This window comes from Eulemur rufifrons, chromosome 30 (genome assembly GCF_041146395.1).
Source record: "Eulemur rufifrons isolate Redbay chromosome 30, OSU_ERuf_1, whole genome shotgun sequence".
NCBI classification, from domain to species: Eukaryota; Metazoa; Chordata; class Mammalia; order Primates; family Lemuridae; genus Eulemur; species Eulemur rufifrons.
This window is the reverse complement of record NC_091012.1, coordinates 64920821-64939002: the sequence shown is the minus strand read 5'-3', so window position 1 is coordinate 64939002 and position 18182 is coordinate 64920821.

Below are 18182 nucleotides of genomic sequence, written 5' to 3'. Positions count from 1 at the left end.
AGCCCAAAACTCCAACTTCTCTCTCCCTATTATAGAGAGAGGACTGTGAGTCCCAGACCAACACTTCCTCTCTGCCTCTATTCTCTCCATTGTTAATATTAATAGGTGAATGCCCCATGGATAAAAGCTGAAATGAAAGTGGAGCTCACCTCATTGCGATTTTCTTCTTGGCTCCTTTTAGTTACGGTTTCCTTGGTTGCTCTCTGGTGCCTTCAAATAACATATTTTTAAATTTTTTTTACAACTTTTATAGGCATTCTAAGTCTGTTGTAAGTTATTTTATCATGACCAGTAGGAAATAGTCTTGGAATCGTTAAAGCTTGCCAAGTTGGTGAACCAATTGTTTTAAGCCAGTGTCTTAGCTTGGTGTCTTATCTTGACTTATGTTTCCAGGATAGTGACCTTTTGCTTTAGTAGACCTTTCCCTGTCATCAGCGAAGAGTATTGCTGGCCCCTTATTTCTGAAAAATCTATTAGGCCATCATTACACACTACCCAGAGGGGAGAAGCATGATTTCAATGCAGAAAACAAAAAATTAACTATTTACAGTGTTCTGAGTTGTTTATAGGCGAGAACCATATATATATACATATATATGTTCTTGCAATGCTAGACCAAAACCTATTATGTCATAGAATAGCAGGATTCTTCTAAAATGAATATGCAAGGCTTTCATCAGCAGTAGGGTAGCTCAAAACCAGTCCACTCCCATTACTGAGGTGGCCATAGCCTTGTGACAGTGGCCCAAAAGCATTCTCTTTGTATGTTCATGCTGACACATTACTAAGAAGGAACAAACCAACCAAAGTACAGACATTAAGAATTTTGACAAACTTGGAGGGTACAAAAGCAACAATATAACTTATTTTGTGATTGTTGACTTGCTCTTGGGTCTCATTGAAAGCTTTTAAAAATCATTTGCAACTAGACTTTTTAACATAACTTTTATTATAATATTTTTTTTGTTTGTAACATTGTATAATTATATTTAAATGCTTCTTTAGGCCTGAAACAGTTTTCTTGGGTTTTAACCTTGAATATTCTGCTATGCAAGTAAGTATGCAATGACATTTTCTGTTTGCTATTATGCCTGTATTCATGAAAGTTTATAAATAAAATGGGTTTTTCCAAAACTAAATACTACCAGTGCACTTCATGAAGCATTATTCAGAATGCAGGTTTGAATGAAGGAAAACTAATCATTCCTGCTATCAAGACTTACAGTATGTAGCTGAAAAGATTCATAAAATCACATTTTGTTGCTTCACCTTATTGGATTTTTACCTTTTCTTTTTATCTGCTACAATTGCAAATGCTCACTTAATACACTTTAAAATTTTCTCTCTCAAATAATAGCTTCCTGAGTAAAAAATGTATTTAGTTAAACTGAACAAAACTATATAACACTGTGAGCCTTAAGGAGTTCTTTTCCCAAAATTGGAAAATAAATTGAACACAATTTAAACTTATTTGCTAATGTTATTTTTTTCTTCTTTCTCTCCCTCCTTCCCTCCTATTCAAATTTCAAAGGCTAATATAGAAATCATGTCTACATGTCTACATTAACCCAAAATCTGTTGCCAAATTTAGAGTTAGTTGAATCCTATTTGGGGATCTGTCCTATATAGAACATTTTTGCAAATTTCCTGACATCAATTGATACTGTCATCCCCTGCTTGCTAAAGGCAACCAACTGGAGCATATTCATAATAAAGTACTTAGATAATGAGTGAATTTGGCCAAATATATGAAGAACATAAAAGTAGACTGGTTTTGTCTAGTCTGAACAAAATATTGAAGAGGGGAGGAGTTAGGAACACAGTTACCTTTAAATATTTTAAGAGCTGTCCTAGTTAAGAGTGATTAAACTCATCTAAAAGGTTATAAAAAGTAGAAATAGGATCAACCATAAGAAGTTACAAGAAGAAAGAGTTCAGCTAAATATAAGAACAAACTTTCTCATAGTTGCTCAAAAAAATAGCATTATGTTTCATATTTGTGAGATAAGGATTCCTTAAATCTCAAGAGTGTTATTCAGTTTTTTCAGTTAATTTTGTGAAAAAATAAAATTTTGGGTTATTAACAGTTATTTGAAAGATAGTTATTGAAAGTTTATTGACATCTTTAAAGCATTAAAAAATAGCAGTTAACCTAGAATTTTATTACTGAGTGAAATTCTCCAAAATGAAGGCAAATTATACTTCAGTAAAAAGTCATTTTTAAAAGGAAATAAAATAAAGACATTTTCAGATAGCAAAGTATGATGGAATTTGGTACCTGTAGATTTGTACTGAAAGAAATGTAGGGAGTGTTTGAGGCAGTCAGGAAATAATCCCAGATGGATGAATGGAAATGCAAAAGGAATGATGTGCAGAAGAAAGTCTAAATAAGTAAGGAAATATAAGGGAATATTGGTTCTTTAATAATAATGTCTTGTGAAGTTTAAAATTTATGTGGAGGAAAATTCATAATAAGAGGATAAATGACATGAGGAAAATAAGGGTTAAAGTATTTAAGGTATTTGCAATATCTTGGAAGTGGTAAAAGTATTAATTTATAGTAGACTCTAATAGGTGAAGAGTGCATGCTGTGATCTCTAGGATAATCACTGAAAAATATTAAACAAATGCATAACTACTAAGTTTAAAATGTTGAAGGAAATGTAATAATAACAATAAAAAATACTCTTCTAATTCAAAAGAAAGAAGAAAGGAAGATAGAACTAAGAAACTCAGATAGGACAAGTAGATGGTTGATTTAAATCCAATTGTATCAGTAATTACATTAAATGTAAGTGGACTAACTATTCCAATTTAATGATAAATATTATCAAATTGGGTTTAAAAAACCTACATACTGCTTATAGTAGAGACAAATAGGAGGAGACAGAAACACTGAAAGTAAAGATCCAAAAAAATATATCATAGAAATACTAACGAAAAAAAGCTGGCATACTTATAGTAACATCAGACAAAATCAACTCTATGGGAAAGTATATTACTAGTAAAGACAAAGGAATATTTCATAATGTTAAAAAAAAGAGAGATCAACCCAGGAGGAAAAACAAAGAATCCTAAATTTTAATTAACCTAATAACATAGCTAAACATGTACTTTGAAACTTTGACATACCTCTCCCAGTAAGTGATAAAACAGAGAAGAAAACGAGTATATAGGGCACTGAGTGAACAAATGGCACCTTGAATTAATTGACACATATAGTAAGTTATACCAACTACAGATTACACCTCCTTTTTCCAAATGCACATTGAATATTTACCAAAATAGATCTTATACTGGGATATAAGGCAAATCTTAATAAATTTCAAAGGGCTGAAATTATAAGCATCTTCTTTTTTTTTTTTTTTTCTTTGAGACAGAGTCTCACTCTGTTGCCTGGGCTAGAGTACCATGGCATAAGCCTAGCTCACAGCAACCTCAAACTCCTGGGCTCAAGCAATCCTACTGTCTCAGCCTCCGGAGTAGCTGGGACTACAGGCATGTGCCACCATGCCTGGCTAAGTTTTTCTATATATTTTTAGTTGTCTGGCTAATTTCTTTGTTTTGTTTTGTTTTGTTTTGTTTTTTAGTAGAAACGGGGTCTCATTCTTGCTCAGGCTGGTCTCAAACTCCTGAGCTCAAGCGATCCATCTGCCTCTGCCTCCCAGAGTGTTAGGATTACAGGAGTGAGCCACTGCGCCCGGCCCATAAGCATCTTCTTTAACACAGTATAATTAAGCTAATAAATTCCTAAATGTTTGGAAATTAAGCAAAAGATTTTAAAATAAAACATGGATAAAAGAAAAAAATCATGAGAAATTAGAAAATGTTTAAAAGTAAATTTAAAATGAAAATATGAATCTTATCAAGAAGAGAAAACTAAGATTAAAAACTCAGATGAAAGATTTGATGAGACACATTACAAAACAGGACTTCAAATGGCCAGTAAAGATATGGAAATATATTCAATATTATTAGTTATTGGCAAAATGCAAATTATAAACCACAGTAAATCACTACATACACATCAGAATATATAAAATTTTGAAGACTGACAGCACCAGGTATAGTTGACCCTTGGACACACGTATTTGAGCTGTGTGTCCACTTGTATGTGGATTTTTCCAACTAAAGGTAGATGGAAAATATAGTATTCATGGGATTCAAACCTCTCATATACAGAGGGCCAAATTTTTCTATACAGGGGTTCAGCAGGGCTATTGTGGAATTTGAGTCTGTGCAGATTTTGGTGGTCAAGGGGTCGGGGGGTCCTGGTATGAATCCTTTGCATATAGTGAGGGACAATTGTATCAGCAAAAATATGGAAGAGCTAGAACTTTCATGCAGTGCTAGTGGAAAAGTAAATTGGCTTAACCTTTTTGGAAAAACTTTCAAATTTTCTGAATGCCCATCCTATTCATATTCCATAACCTAGAAATTTTGCTCCTAGCCAAAGGAAATAAGCCTTTACATGCACCAAAATTCAGGGAGAGAAATGCCCATAGCACCTTTATTATTCATAGTAGCCCAAACCTGGTTCAACAAATAGTGAAGAAATTGTAGCATATTAATATAATGGAATATTATGTAGCCATGAAAAAGAATAAATTACATAAGACTACATAGGTGAATCTCACAGGCATAAAATATAGAGCAAAAGAAGCAAGACACAAAAGAGTATATCTTGTATTATTATACTTATATGAAGATTGAAGCAGATAAACTTAATCTTTGGTAATGGAAGTCAGGATAGTACTTACCTTAGGGGAATACGGACTTGAAAGGGACACAATGGAGCCCTCTGGTATGCTGAAAATATTCTACATCATCTTCTGGATAGTAGTTATGTATATTTATATCTATTTATCAGTCCACCTATCTATCTATGAGCTATACACTTTGATTTGATCACTTTTTCTGAATCTATGAATAGAATCAGACTTCACATTTTAGAGAGATATAATTCCCTTTAATATGGGAAACCAATGTCCTCCTGTGTTATCTGTGACCTTCAATGCATGCTTATCATCCTTGCTTCTTTTCTAAGAAATTCTTTCTGGGTTTTAAGATGATGATATGAGTAACCTTATTCCCCTTTGGGCCTGTATCACCCTCTTTGTCTGTTCTGATCTTTCTTTTCCCCAGTAATCTTTCTGCTTTGAGAGTGATGTAAATCCTGTCTAAGTCGTGTGTACAGGTTTCTTCACTCTTTATATTGAATGCTTTGGAATTGTCAGCAAGAGTATAAAAGTCTACAGCACTTCTGAAGTAAGTCATAGAAAATAACAATGTGTCAACTCTGTTATACTAGAATATTGAAATGGCAGTAAAAGGGAATGAGGTTGACATCTTTTTATTTTTATTACCTTTCGAATCTAAAATGTTCTTTGTTAATATTATTACATAGGAGCAAGCAAGAACACCTGATGAAGCAAAACAAGAAACTGCCCCTGATAAAAATAAGTAACTGTTTCCTACTTTATTGAATGAAAAGAGTCTGAAATGCTCAAAGTCTCATATGTTCTTCAGATGTCAGGGAAAATGATTAATTTCTCATTAGATTTCTGATGTTGTAATATTCAAGAAGAGCAAACTAAATGAAACTAGGAACTGTTCCATTTAATTCTTGTTCACAAATTTTATTTTATTTTTTTAATTTAGGGAAGATCCCAAATTAACTGTGGGTTCTAAAGGGAGAGCTTTGCCAAGTCATGTCATTAACAGCCAGAAGTGGAGTAACTTCTTCAGGTGGCCAGGCAAAAGCAGTGTCCCCCAGCTGTCCCCAGTTCCCATACCTAGAATGGTTATCTCCTTGTCCCCAGAGAAAATGCCTAATTACCCTCTGGAGCAGTCTACCCCTATTTGGAAGATAAAAATTCAAACACCAGGAATTGTAAATGAATGTACCCAGTTGAGCTGAGCCAGCAACTAAAAGTTGTTTGAAAGAAGAACTGTTTAAAAATGTTGCCTAGAAACAATTAATGGAAACCTGGATATTAAGAGTTTTTTACTGCATTCTATGCAAGATGAAGATGCTTCTCAGGTCAGAAAAGGAAAAAAAAAAAAGTCTCGTCTCTTTCTGTGATCTATGTTGACTTGCAGTAGTGCTAATTTCTGATTTCATTTTACCAAATATACTAGTTACTGCCTTAGGTAATAATACCAGATAAAATCATTTTAGTACCCCACAAGAATATTTGTGTAACATTTGTCAAAAGTCCAATACTTAGAAAATTAGCAAGGTAGGCATTAACTATAGGATTTTTCATAGTTTGATGCTCTCAGTGTCTCTCAACTGAAAATTTGAGATTATCTTACATGGTAACTCTGTCAGTACGTATACCTTTTATTTACCATTTATTTCTGGCTGACCTCCTTAGGAGAATAGAGTATGCTGTTAACCAGGCCAATATTCTAGGTTTTGTATTCTGTAACAGTAAACTTGGCTCTGTTCCAAGACCAGAGATCACACCCCAGCAATATATAAAGGTCATAAGAGGAGCTAAATGACTGTGGTGTGTACTCTATGTAACCTCATTCATCAACATGTCAATGGAAAAGAAGCCAAAGTCTGTAAAATAATTTTAAAGAGATTTATTCCGAGCCAAATTTGAGGACCATGACCTAGAGCCACGTGCAAGAAGACTTGAGCAAGTAGACTGGCTGTGGCTGGGTTCCAGTTTGGTTTTATACATTTCAGGGAGACAGGGGTTACAGGTAAAGTCGTAAATCAATATGTGGAAGGCATACATTAATTTGGCCCGAAAAGGTGGGCCGTCTGGAAGTGGTGGCTTACAGGTTATGGGTGGGTTTAAAGTTTCTTTGATTTGTAATTGGTTAAAGACATGAAGCTTTGTCTAAAGGCTTGGAATGTTTTAAGATAAGGAGCTATTAATCAGAGACATATTTCTTGTATAAATTGAGGACCTGCAGGTTTATCTTGCATACCCTTAGGCCTGTTAATGGGTTACAAAGAATGTCTCCAAGAAGGGAGGGGGGCGTGATTAGGCATGTCTGTCCTCCCTCCTCATGGTAGAAAATGTAGTTTTAGGATATCCCCATGGCCAAGAGGGGGTCCATTCAGTTAGCAGGTGAGGGGGGAGACTTAAGATTTTATTTTAGTTCACTAATGATTAAGCACCATAATTTATGATATGTTTATCAAAAAATCTCCAAAAGCAAAAAAGTTCAGGGGGAGTTGAAAAACTATGTTTTTGTTATGATGGACCAATAGGGTCATATGAAAACATGATGTTTAATAAATTTATTTAACATTTGGAGAGGTACAAGGCAAAGGGGGATTGCACCTATTCCATGCCTCAGCATTTGACTAGCCCAACCTATTGTCTTCACTTCTGTTGGTAACAACTTATTCAGTCATCAGTATTCAAAGTACATGAAAGAGAATTTGTTTCTTTATACCTCAGGGATCATAAGATTGTAGATTCTAAACAGTAATTCTCAATATTTAGAAAGACAGAATATACTAAGATTAATAGAGGCAAAATCTCCGTTGACTATCCTGTTGTGTTAGAAAGCTTACTGGACCAGGGTTTGGAAAACTGGATATTCTTCCTGATAGATATTATTTTTTTATGGTTTTCCAAATGTCTTTTTGAATCCATGATGCCTTTTGAACAAGATAGTCTATGGAGCTCCTCTGTGGCCCTTAAGCCATCTCCACAAAAGTTTAGGGATTTGATGAATACGGTTTAAAAAGAGCCAGACTACTGGAAAGAAGCTAAATGGCCATGGATAGAACAATGGATAACTGTGATATGCTCATAAGTGGAAGAACCTTAAGCAGTTAAAATGAATTAATTAGATCTACATGTACCAAACATGAATAAGTTTCAAGCTTAACATTTAATGAAAAAGCGAGTTACAAAAGAACACACATTGTAGGATACTATGTTAGACAACTTTTATGGAATACAACAGATTCTCTTGGCCTCACAAGTCTCTGGGGGTTTGTGGGCAATTTTTCTGCTTCAGCCAATCTCGTAGGGACCAATTCTGTTTAGGCTCAAGACCAACTTTACAAGGGTACAACCTTGCTTTGTGTCTTCTACCTTGAGGCCTCCCCATTGCCACTGAAGCATAGGATGCCCGGACCTTGCACAGTACTCTTGTCTACCCAACCCAAAAGTGCGAGGGAAGTAATACTCACTGGTAGACTGTGACCAATGGAGACTGTTAGTAGCAGATAATTTGTTCTCCTCCTCCTTCCCCAGATTTATTTTTCTCAGTCATAGTAGTTAATACATTTGGTCTCTAGAAATCAAGTGATCAATTGTGGTTCATTCGAAGCAGTGTTAAGCTCAGGATCACACTCTTCTTTTAACACTTTTCCCCTCTGCTTTAAGTTACTTTTCCCTTACTTCTGCTACCCCAGGATTGCATGACCAAATAGTAGTGGCATGTAAGATTTTGCCTCAGACTTTGCTTTTTAGGAATACTAGACTAAGAGACCATTTACATATATTTTATAAACAAAAAAATATTTATTAGTTAAAAATTATAAAAGCATGCTTGGGGTAGCTACACAATACCATCAGAACAGAGGGTACCTCTGGCCAAGGAGGGATAGGGGAATGGTTTAACTACTAATATATTTGTCATGTTCTATTTATACAAAGAGAAAGGGAAAGATCTGAAGTGAATATGGCAAGACTTTCTTTATATTTGAAAATCTGAGTAGCAGACACTTCTCTCTTACTTTTTTGTATATTTTCTTTGTTTAAAGAGGTCATTAGCTCTATACTAAGATCCATTCCAAACCTAACTTTATTTTACTGAAAAAAGATATATGATTCATAAACATTTTCTCCCATTTTGGGGGTTGCCTTTTTATACTCTTGATATTGTCATTTGATGTATAATATTTTTTTAAATTTTCATGAGGTCCAATTTTTCTATTTTTTCCTTTGTTTCTTGTGCCTTTATCATATTCAAGAAATTACTGCCAAATCTAAAGTTATGAATCTTTTTTCCTATGTTTTCTTCTAAGCAGTTTATAGTTTTAGCTTTTACATTACGTCTTTAATTTATTCTAAGTTAATTTTTGTATATGGTGTTAGGTATGAGTCCAACATCATTCTCTTGCCTGTGGATATCCAATTTTCCCAGCAACATTTGTTGCAAAAACTGTTTTTCCCCCATTGAATGGCCTTTGCACCCTTGCCAAAAAATCATTTGACCACGTATGTGAGGATTTATGTCTGCGCTTTCTATGTTATTCCATTAGTCTATATTTCTGTCCTGATGCCAGTACCCACTATTTTGAATACTGTAGGTTTGTATTACAGTAAGTTTTGAAATAAGAAAGCGTAATCCCCCAGCTCTGTTCTTCTTTCTCAAGATTGTTTTGACTATTCAGAGCTTCTTAGATTTCTTGATGTTTTTTTGTTTCTGGTTCTCAGACTGGATAATTTCTAATTGTCCTGTATTAAAGTTTGCTGATTCTTTTTTCTGCCTACTCAAATCTATTGTTGAACCTCTTTTGTTAATTTTTCATTTTAGTTTTTGTACTTTTCAGCTCCAGAATTTCTCTGTGGTTCATTTTTATAATTTCTATCTCTTTATTGATATTGTCTATTTAATGGCCTTTTTCTTCTAGTTTCCTTTTGTTAAATTCTCTGAGAATGGGGCTTTGAAGTAGCTAAAACCCATTCTGCTCTTTCCAGTTACTGCCAGGCTGCTGATTTTCAGTGGATCTGACAATTTTTGCCAGTGTTCTCATTTCTTTCATGGAGAAGAGGATTTTTGGAGGTCCTTACTTTACCATTCTCTCTGATCCAATTCCAGGGAAAACTTTTTGTCTAGCAGACAAACCTCAACAGAATGTACTAAATGAACAAATTAATGAGGTACTATTGAAGATTAGGGAGCCTTTATTTCCAGATAAAGGAACCTCAATCTAGTGATCCTTATGGTCCTTCCAAGGTCTAGAATTTCCACTGATATTTCAGGATAGAATTGATACCTATTGTGTATTGATTTATATAAACAAAATCATAGGACAACGATAGGTGATGGGATTTCAATAATACAGATTTTCCATTAACCAACTTATCATTGGTTGTCATGAAAGTTGAGGATGACCATTCTTAATCCTTTAAAGAAAATGAGCAACAAATATTTCCTGACCGTCTTCTGTTCACTTAGCTTCATCAGAGGAGCATTCAGCAAAATGAAAATATGGTACTCTGGTTACTACCTTGATAGAAACATTTAGAATCCTGTTGGGGAAACATTTCCAGTATCTGAAACAAACCTGCAAACATTACGAGGACTAAATGTTAAATTGCTTGAGATGTACTAGATATATTGTCAAAGTTTACGTATATTTCATGGCACAATTCTGACATGGATATTTCTAAATTTTCAAATTGTTTCTATATTTTCAATCTATATGTAGAGAAAGATATTAACTCTATGGAAGTGTCTTTTTTTTTCATGGTTTACTCAAATCAAATATTTATCATTTCTAGCTATTGTTTTTTAAAAATATTGTCCAGTACTCAAGTTGCATCATCTATGTCATTAAACTCTAATGTAGTGTCAGTATTTGGTGTGAAGATTAGATTGTCCTGAATTTGGCCAATCTGGTCTATACATCTGATTGTGTTTGCTTAAAAATATATCTTTTTAAAATCATGAGTACAACACTATGTCGTAATTACCATTATTGTCCTCTCTGAGTGTCTTGTATCACGGTTGATCTCAATACAAGATCCCATGAAGAAGTTTTCAGATGTATAAGATGTCATATTAAGGTTAACACTTAACTCATCTTTGAACTCTGGCTGGACACACTATTCTCTTGTTTACTTTTGAATTATTCCACTACTCAGGGTTCTTTGTGACACAGTTCAGCAGTGGGGAACCTGCAGTCTTGGGGCCACATGTGGCCTTCTGGATCCTTGAGTGTGGCTTTTTGACTGAATCCAAATTTTACAGAACAAATCCTTTTAATAAAGATATTTGTTCTATGAAGTTTGGATTTGGTCAATGGGTGGCTCTTAGGGATCTGGTGGGGGCTGCATGTGGGCCCCAAGGCCACGGGTTCCCCACCCCTGAACTTGATTAAGGACTAGTTTTGCTTTTCTGTGTCTTTAGATTCTACCTGTTTACCAAGCTACACCGGACAAGCAATCAGCCTTGGCTTCACCTTGAACTAATTATGTAACTTTGGGAAAATTACATAACTTCTCTAGACCTCGGTTTCCTTATCTTTAAAAGAAAACATTTACACTAGGTAATGTTACCTTTAAGATTCTGTGACTCTAACACAAAATAAACAAGGAGGACCCAGTGAAAGAATTTGGTAAACTAAATGCAAGCTCATTTCTCCTATTGGCAACAATGCTAAAATATCAACATTCCTAATTCCATTTCTCTTCCCACCTCTATAATAATTTAAGTCTTACCTACCTTTGGAAGTCTACTGCAGTCTCTTATCACCTCTATGAAGTCTTCCCTACCATGCCAGCAACCTCCAGTGATATCTTTTTTTTTTTTAATTATTTTATTTGGGATCATCACTACACTTACTCTTCTCTACCACCTTGCATTGTTGTTTAGCTTTAGTGCTTTTGAGGCCAAGGATGATGAATTATGAACATTTATATTCCCTAAATCACATCGTCCAGTATTTCATATGCATAATAGATTCTAGATTTTTGAATGTATGTTGAGTAAGAGAGTTTAAAAATCATTCCAAACCTATTGTCCTAAATTCACAATTTGAAGTGTGATTGAATTTTCCCACCTTTCTTTCCCAACAAAGATGTATAATCTTGAAGATATTTTAAGAAATCTAAAATAAAATTTGTAGTTTATCTTAAATATGAATCCTTTCCCTTCTAGGCTCTAAATTTTTCCTCATTATGAAATTGAGAATACTTCCTTTTTAACATGAGTGTACCATAGAAACATTTTTTTCTCTTCCTTCTATAGTCTATAGAATATAATGTGATTTCCTGAGCCAGTATATAATTGGCATTTTAGTTTCTATTATCTTCTTAGGAACATGACAAATGATGTTTTCACCCCTCAAGGGAGTGTTTGGTTACTTGCAAGCACCATAGCCAGTTCTCTAGGATTTGATGGAAACAGATGGCAGCATTTCCACCACAAGGCATATCTCCAGTCTATAGATGTCGACAGGTGCAATGTCAAACAATAGTCAGGTCAACATTTGATTAGATTCATTATACATGTTAGCCCACCTTGTCCCAGTTCCCTGAGATGTTGCCACCAACTATCTTGTCAGTCTTTTATTCTTTTTCTTAGTCTTCACAGAGAATATGTTGGAACATGGTACTTAGCAACTCAAAATTCATCTTCCCAGGAGACTTGGAAGAAACCTTTTAGGTTTAGTCTTCATGCTGTGGGAGCCATGTTGTTTCTCTGTCAGGTTGAGGCTGTGCCATGCTTAGAGAAATCAGTTAACCCAAGAAAATTGTTTTCTCTCTCCTTTTCTGTACCAGAATGAGACTCCAGGGAATAAGCATAGTTGATGTTGCCTGAAGAAATTTCAAGGCTTCCCAACTCCCAGAACTTAAGTAGCCATGGAAATAAGCACTGGCCAAAAATGTATTTAGATTGGTAGTAATTGGGAGCCATTTGAGGAAAGGGAATTTAAACACGCGCTATGTGATGTTACTCTGTAGAATAGGAAAAGCTTGTGTTGTGTTTGTGTTTTAAGGAATAACTGGAAAAAATTGGGCTGCTTTGTGTGCGTTTGTGAGGATGATGGTGAAGGGAGTGGGTTGGCAATACCCAGGCAGGATTGATGATGATAATATAAATTTAATATATTTCTGGGAAAGGATTTTTGAAAATAAAATAAACTCTTCTTAGATTCACTTCTGCTTCACTTGCTTGTGGAAATAACAGTCTTGCTCATTGGTATGTCAGGAAAGAGAGAGATGATTTGCTCTTATAATTTTACTAAAAAGAATGGTATATCATGTTCCCCAGTTGGATTGTATGCAAAATAGAGATTACACTTTCAAAAATCAATGCATGTAGTTCCTGTGACCCCTTAGGCACAATTAGGGGTTTCATACAGTTATAAATGGATTTAGCAAATGTGACATTGGCATAGTTCATCAAATTCATGGCATTTTTTTCCTTATGGTTATGACAATATGAGCTTCATAAAGAAACTCCGTACTTAGCCTTCCATTTGTTCATGAGCCAACCCAAGAGACTCAGCTTATATTAAGTGCTAAGCCCAAGAGGTCCCTCTGCAAACAGTGCAGGGGGCCTCATTCTATGCCACCTGCTCACATCCATATTCCAAGCCATCACTGTTCGCTGGCCTAGTTGATCCCTCTCTAGCAACATTAGCCCCCAGAGCTTAGCTTGCCAATGTCGCTATGCATTCTCAGTTCCAGAATTCTAGTGTCTTACCACAAGTATCACTTGTGCATCCTAGGCTTTCTTATTACAGTGTTTATTGCTGTCACTGCTTCATCATTTTTTATTTATCCGACTGAACTCCAGGTAGTTTTTGCTCAATCTCTGGCATGTTTTTAACCAGCATGTGTATTTGGGGCAGCAATTCATTCATCCATTTTGACATCCACATCTGACATCTTCATTAATGCCCAGCACAGATACCTTAGTTTCTAGATCTGTTTGTTGTCTCTGTATTCCTTCTGCATCCAGCTCTTTGCCACAAAGTATATTTCATGTAAATGTCACTTTTTTCAAATGTCTCACATGTTCTACAGAGGAACCATATGCCTTATAGGAATGATTCCCTTTTAGGTCTGTATCCAAACATAGCTTGTCAATGACCGCTCACAAATTTTAAGTCAGCTGGTAAGCTTTTACGCTTTTCCTAAAATGTTTTCTTTAGGCTCGTAAACTTCTTCCCATGTTATTGCTTACTTGCTGTACCCCTGTTTTCTTTTTTGACATTAACTACAACCACTTTGCCACCTTTTTATTGTCCTTTCAATTCATCAAATTCAGGGGAACTGCTGCCTCAGGCGAGTGCTTCCTCTCTCTGTGTGTTTATTGAGTTTGGGGCAGTCTCTGTCACAGAAATCCTTCTACCTTGGACATTCTTCAATCTTATGAGCATTTGCTAAGCTCATAAAACATCAGTGATGTTCAGTTCTTAGAAAACATACATCGAGGAAGAAATAGTATTGCTAATTTTGTGGAATTAATTTAAGGTTTATAGTCAGGTGCTGTGATTTGAAGAGGAGGGAACCCTGGGCGAGCCAGATTGACAGGCAAGGAAGTCGTGGCCTGGTCTGTGTGACTTCAGAGCTGTCGATTTTCCTTGTTTACGTACTTGTCACCATTGTTGCACAATTGTAAACATTTATTGAGTACTCACTGTGCGCTAGGCACTAAGCTAAGGATTTTACATGAAGTATCTTATTTGATACTCACAAATATCCTTCAAAGTAGATTCTATTATTATCTCTGTTTATAAATGAGGAGACAGAGAATCAGGATGGTGAATGACTTGTTTAAGGGCATACAACAAGTAGAGCAGGCATTTAAATCTAAGCAGTATAACCTCAGAGTCCACATTTCTCTTAACCTTCCCACTAAACTGCCTTTTTATGATGATAGCTAACAATTATTGTACACTTACAGTGACCCAGGCACATAGTATATAGCCACTATGCATACGTTAGTTTATTAAATCATTTCATCAGCCCTTGAAGACAGATAACATCATTATTTTTTGTTTTACAGATGAACAAACTGAATGAGACTTAGACAAAATAAGTAGTGTCTTCAAAGTGATTCCTTTAGTAATCAGAGACAGGAATTCAACTCCTGTCCTTAACCACTGTGCTATACTATACCAATAAAGGAGTAAAGATTAACAAACAGAAAAGCTGATCTATAGGTTTCTACAGCCACAAGGAAAAATCATACCTTTAATCCTGCTGTTTGCAGGACCTATTAAATAGAAGATGTTGGGATATATCATTAATATCAGTAATATATCCGTAATTATTCCTGGAACTAAAAATAGTGGGAACTCCCAAGGAGCCGGGAAGCAATACCCTTCTTCATTAACAGAATTGGTTTATGAAAAAAATGCCAGACCATCTTGTCAGAAGTTCCCTTATGGAGGAGTGACATAGAACGTGGTGTATACCCCTAGGAAAAGTGAATATATAGAAATATCCAGTGGAAACAGCAACATAGCAAAAGAAAATGTGAGCAGGGGATTGCACTGTTATAATACTCCTTGTCCCCCACTTCCCTCAACCCCCCAAAGAAAAACAAAAAAAACAGCCAGTGAACTGCTAGGATCTATCAGTACCTGTCTATTTATCAAGGAGAGATTGGTTCATTGAAGACTCTGGATATTTGATTAGAGGAGGTAAGAAAGATGATTTAGGAATCTGAACTGCTACCCAAAGAAGACATGCAAGGTTGGATTTCCACAGTGGGAGGAATAACGGCCCTGGATACTAGGGGAATCTGTGGCATGAATTGTAACAAGGTCACCGGAAAGATAGGCAAATAATCACAAATTTTTATCTACTTCAGAACTTTGATTATGACTAACCTTAATTTCAGACATTATTTATTTCTACTTTTGAGAAGTTTCAAAGTATCTGAAAGGAATTAAGGAATTTTTTTGATTATTGGGAAAACTTTATTAAAAAAATACAGGCATTATTTCATTGGTCTTACAGTCCTATGCTGAATCAAGATTTTTGACCAGATTTAAGCACTTGCATGCTACTCTCTATGTCAGTGACTCAATTAATAATGTAAAAGGACTTGGAAATCTCAAATACACAGATGAACATGGAAAACGATGCGTGTATATTAAATGTAAATTTATATTAAATTTCAGGAGGATAGGATTAGAAACCTATTTTGTAGGTTAGCATCAAATACTGTAATTTTTATAGGTAAAAATGAAAACACATGAAATATTCAAATTCATAATTTAAAGCAATCATGTACTACTTGTTGCCAAATCAATCTTTAACTTCAGTTTCTCTTAGAGAATTGAGTTTTCTATCATATAATAGTCCAACTCATTCTCTCTCTCTCATACACACACACACACACACACACACACACTCACTCATTTACAGGCTGAGGATGTATAAGTTTTACTGTGGCCTTCACATGCCTTTTAAGATAACATGAATGTTGGGAAAGTAACAAGTAATTTCAATTAAGTCAAGTTTTATTTGTGCTGAGTTTAAAGCAAAGAGTTCAGCTGAATATGGAAATTAAAGCCCATGCATTGGAGCACATTTTAAAAGACTTTCTTTTTAATACTGGAGTGTGGTTTGGGAAATTTCTGCTTCTTAACATACTAGTGTTAGCAGGGATTTAGAATTTGCTGCCAGGCTTCTCTTGGAATCTTATTCCACTGGCACAGACCTAGAAATGCTAACTTTGAAAAATGGCATTTGGCGGGCAGCCCCTGACAGAGCCATTCTTGAATTTCCACTAAAGTGTCTAGGAAGACATGGAAAAATGATGAGAACTCAAAACAATGCCAATAATTCAGACTGACAGTCAAATTATTGCTGGAACCAGGGAGAAATTTCCACTAGCTCAAAATTAGAAGGAAATGAATTCAAAAATCACTATCAGTGACCCACTCATACTGTGCTGCTAGACATCTGCCAATACATTGAGAAAAAGTATAAAATCTCAGCTTTGCTTCCGCACAGTCTAAATCCTAGTTCTAAAATTCAAATTATATACCTAGCAAAACATGAGGTATTTGTCTTATTGCATGTCTTATTGGCACCAGGGACCAGTTGCATGGAGGACAATTTTTCCTTGGACGTGGGGGAGTGTGGTTGTGGTCTAGGTGGAGCTCAGGCGGTGATGTGGGTGATGGGGAGCTGGGGAGCAGCAAATACAAATGCAGCTTCAGTGGCTTGCCCTCCACACACATACTGTTGTGCGCCCCTCCTCCCCCATGGAAGATAATTTTTCCCTGGTGGAGGGGGTGCCAGAGCTCTGGGGCCCAATCCCTAACAGGCATGGACTGGTAATGGTCCGTGGCTGGGGGTTAGGCACTACAGTCTTATTGTACTTTTTCTTTCTTAGATGGCTAGAAGGCTGGACCTCAACCTCTAAAACATTGCCTTTCTTCCTATATATACTTGAGAACGAGACCTCTGAGAAAACAGTTACGAAAGAAGGCAGATTAGAGTGCCTGTGGGATTTCTAATATGAGGCACTGATGGATCATGTCCTCAAGGTTCAGTCTCCAAAAACACATTGCCATAGGTTGGAGCAGAGAAAAGAAAAGGCTCTTTTCTTTTCTCTGCTCCCATCGGAGTATATTCCAGGTATTATAGTTTTTAATGTATTCCATCAGTTCAGATTATCAACAAGTCATGAAGTTGGGTCAGAAGAGGATCAAATCTTAATCCAAAGAAGGTACATTAGATGAAGTCAAGCTAGGTATTGAGAAGTGACAGTTGAAAATAAAAGGTATGTACATCAACCTACTGTTTAGCTGCATATCTCTGAAAGGGATTCATCTATCACTCAGTTTGAGCTTAGACTAGGGTAATTGTTGTCTCCTAACTTTTAGCAAACATGGGATCAAGAATGACTACAACTCTTTTGAAAATAAGCAATAAGAGAAAAAACAATGTGGGACAATATGGAAAAATTTGCAAACAGGTTAAAAGCAAATTTATTCTTTAGACCCAGATGACATAGTTTTTACCAAGAAGCAGAGTATAAAAGGATAGGTGTTCATAACCTTGAGTTAGGTATGGACCACTTATAAAAAATTGGTGAAAATTCGGGATCTTTTTGTCTTATAGAACAAATTTATAAATATACTCACAAGTTATTTCTGGATGCCATTTCTGGGGTTTCACATATCCTCTGAAGCTTGTCATTGAATTTCAGTTTAAAACCTCTGCCATAATCAAAGATGCCAAAGACAACAAAATTGGTCTATTAAAAATGGGAGATAAGGAAAGATTACAGGAAATTAAAACTCAATCATAGATTCATATCATCGATGAATGCTGTAGAGAGCAGAATTGACAATGCTGAAAATCAAATCAGTGAGAATTTCATATATACATGAAAAATAGTCTCAGAAAGCACAGAAAAAGACAAAGATGAGACTCATGAGGGATAAGATGATAAACCTGAAGAACAGATATGCAGTCAAATAATTTTAAGTATTC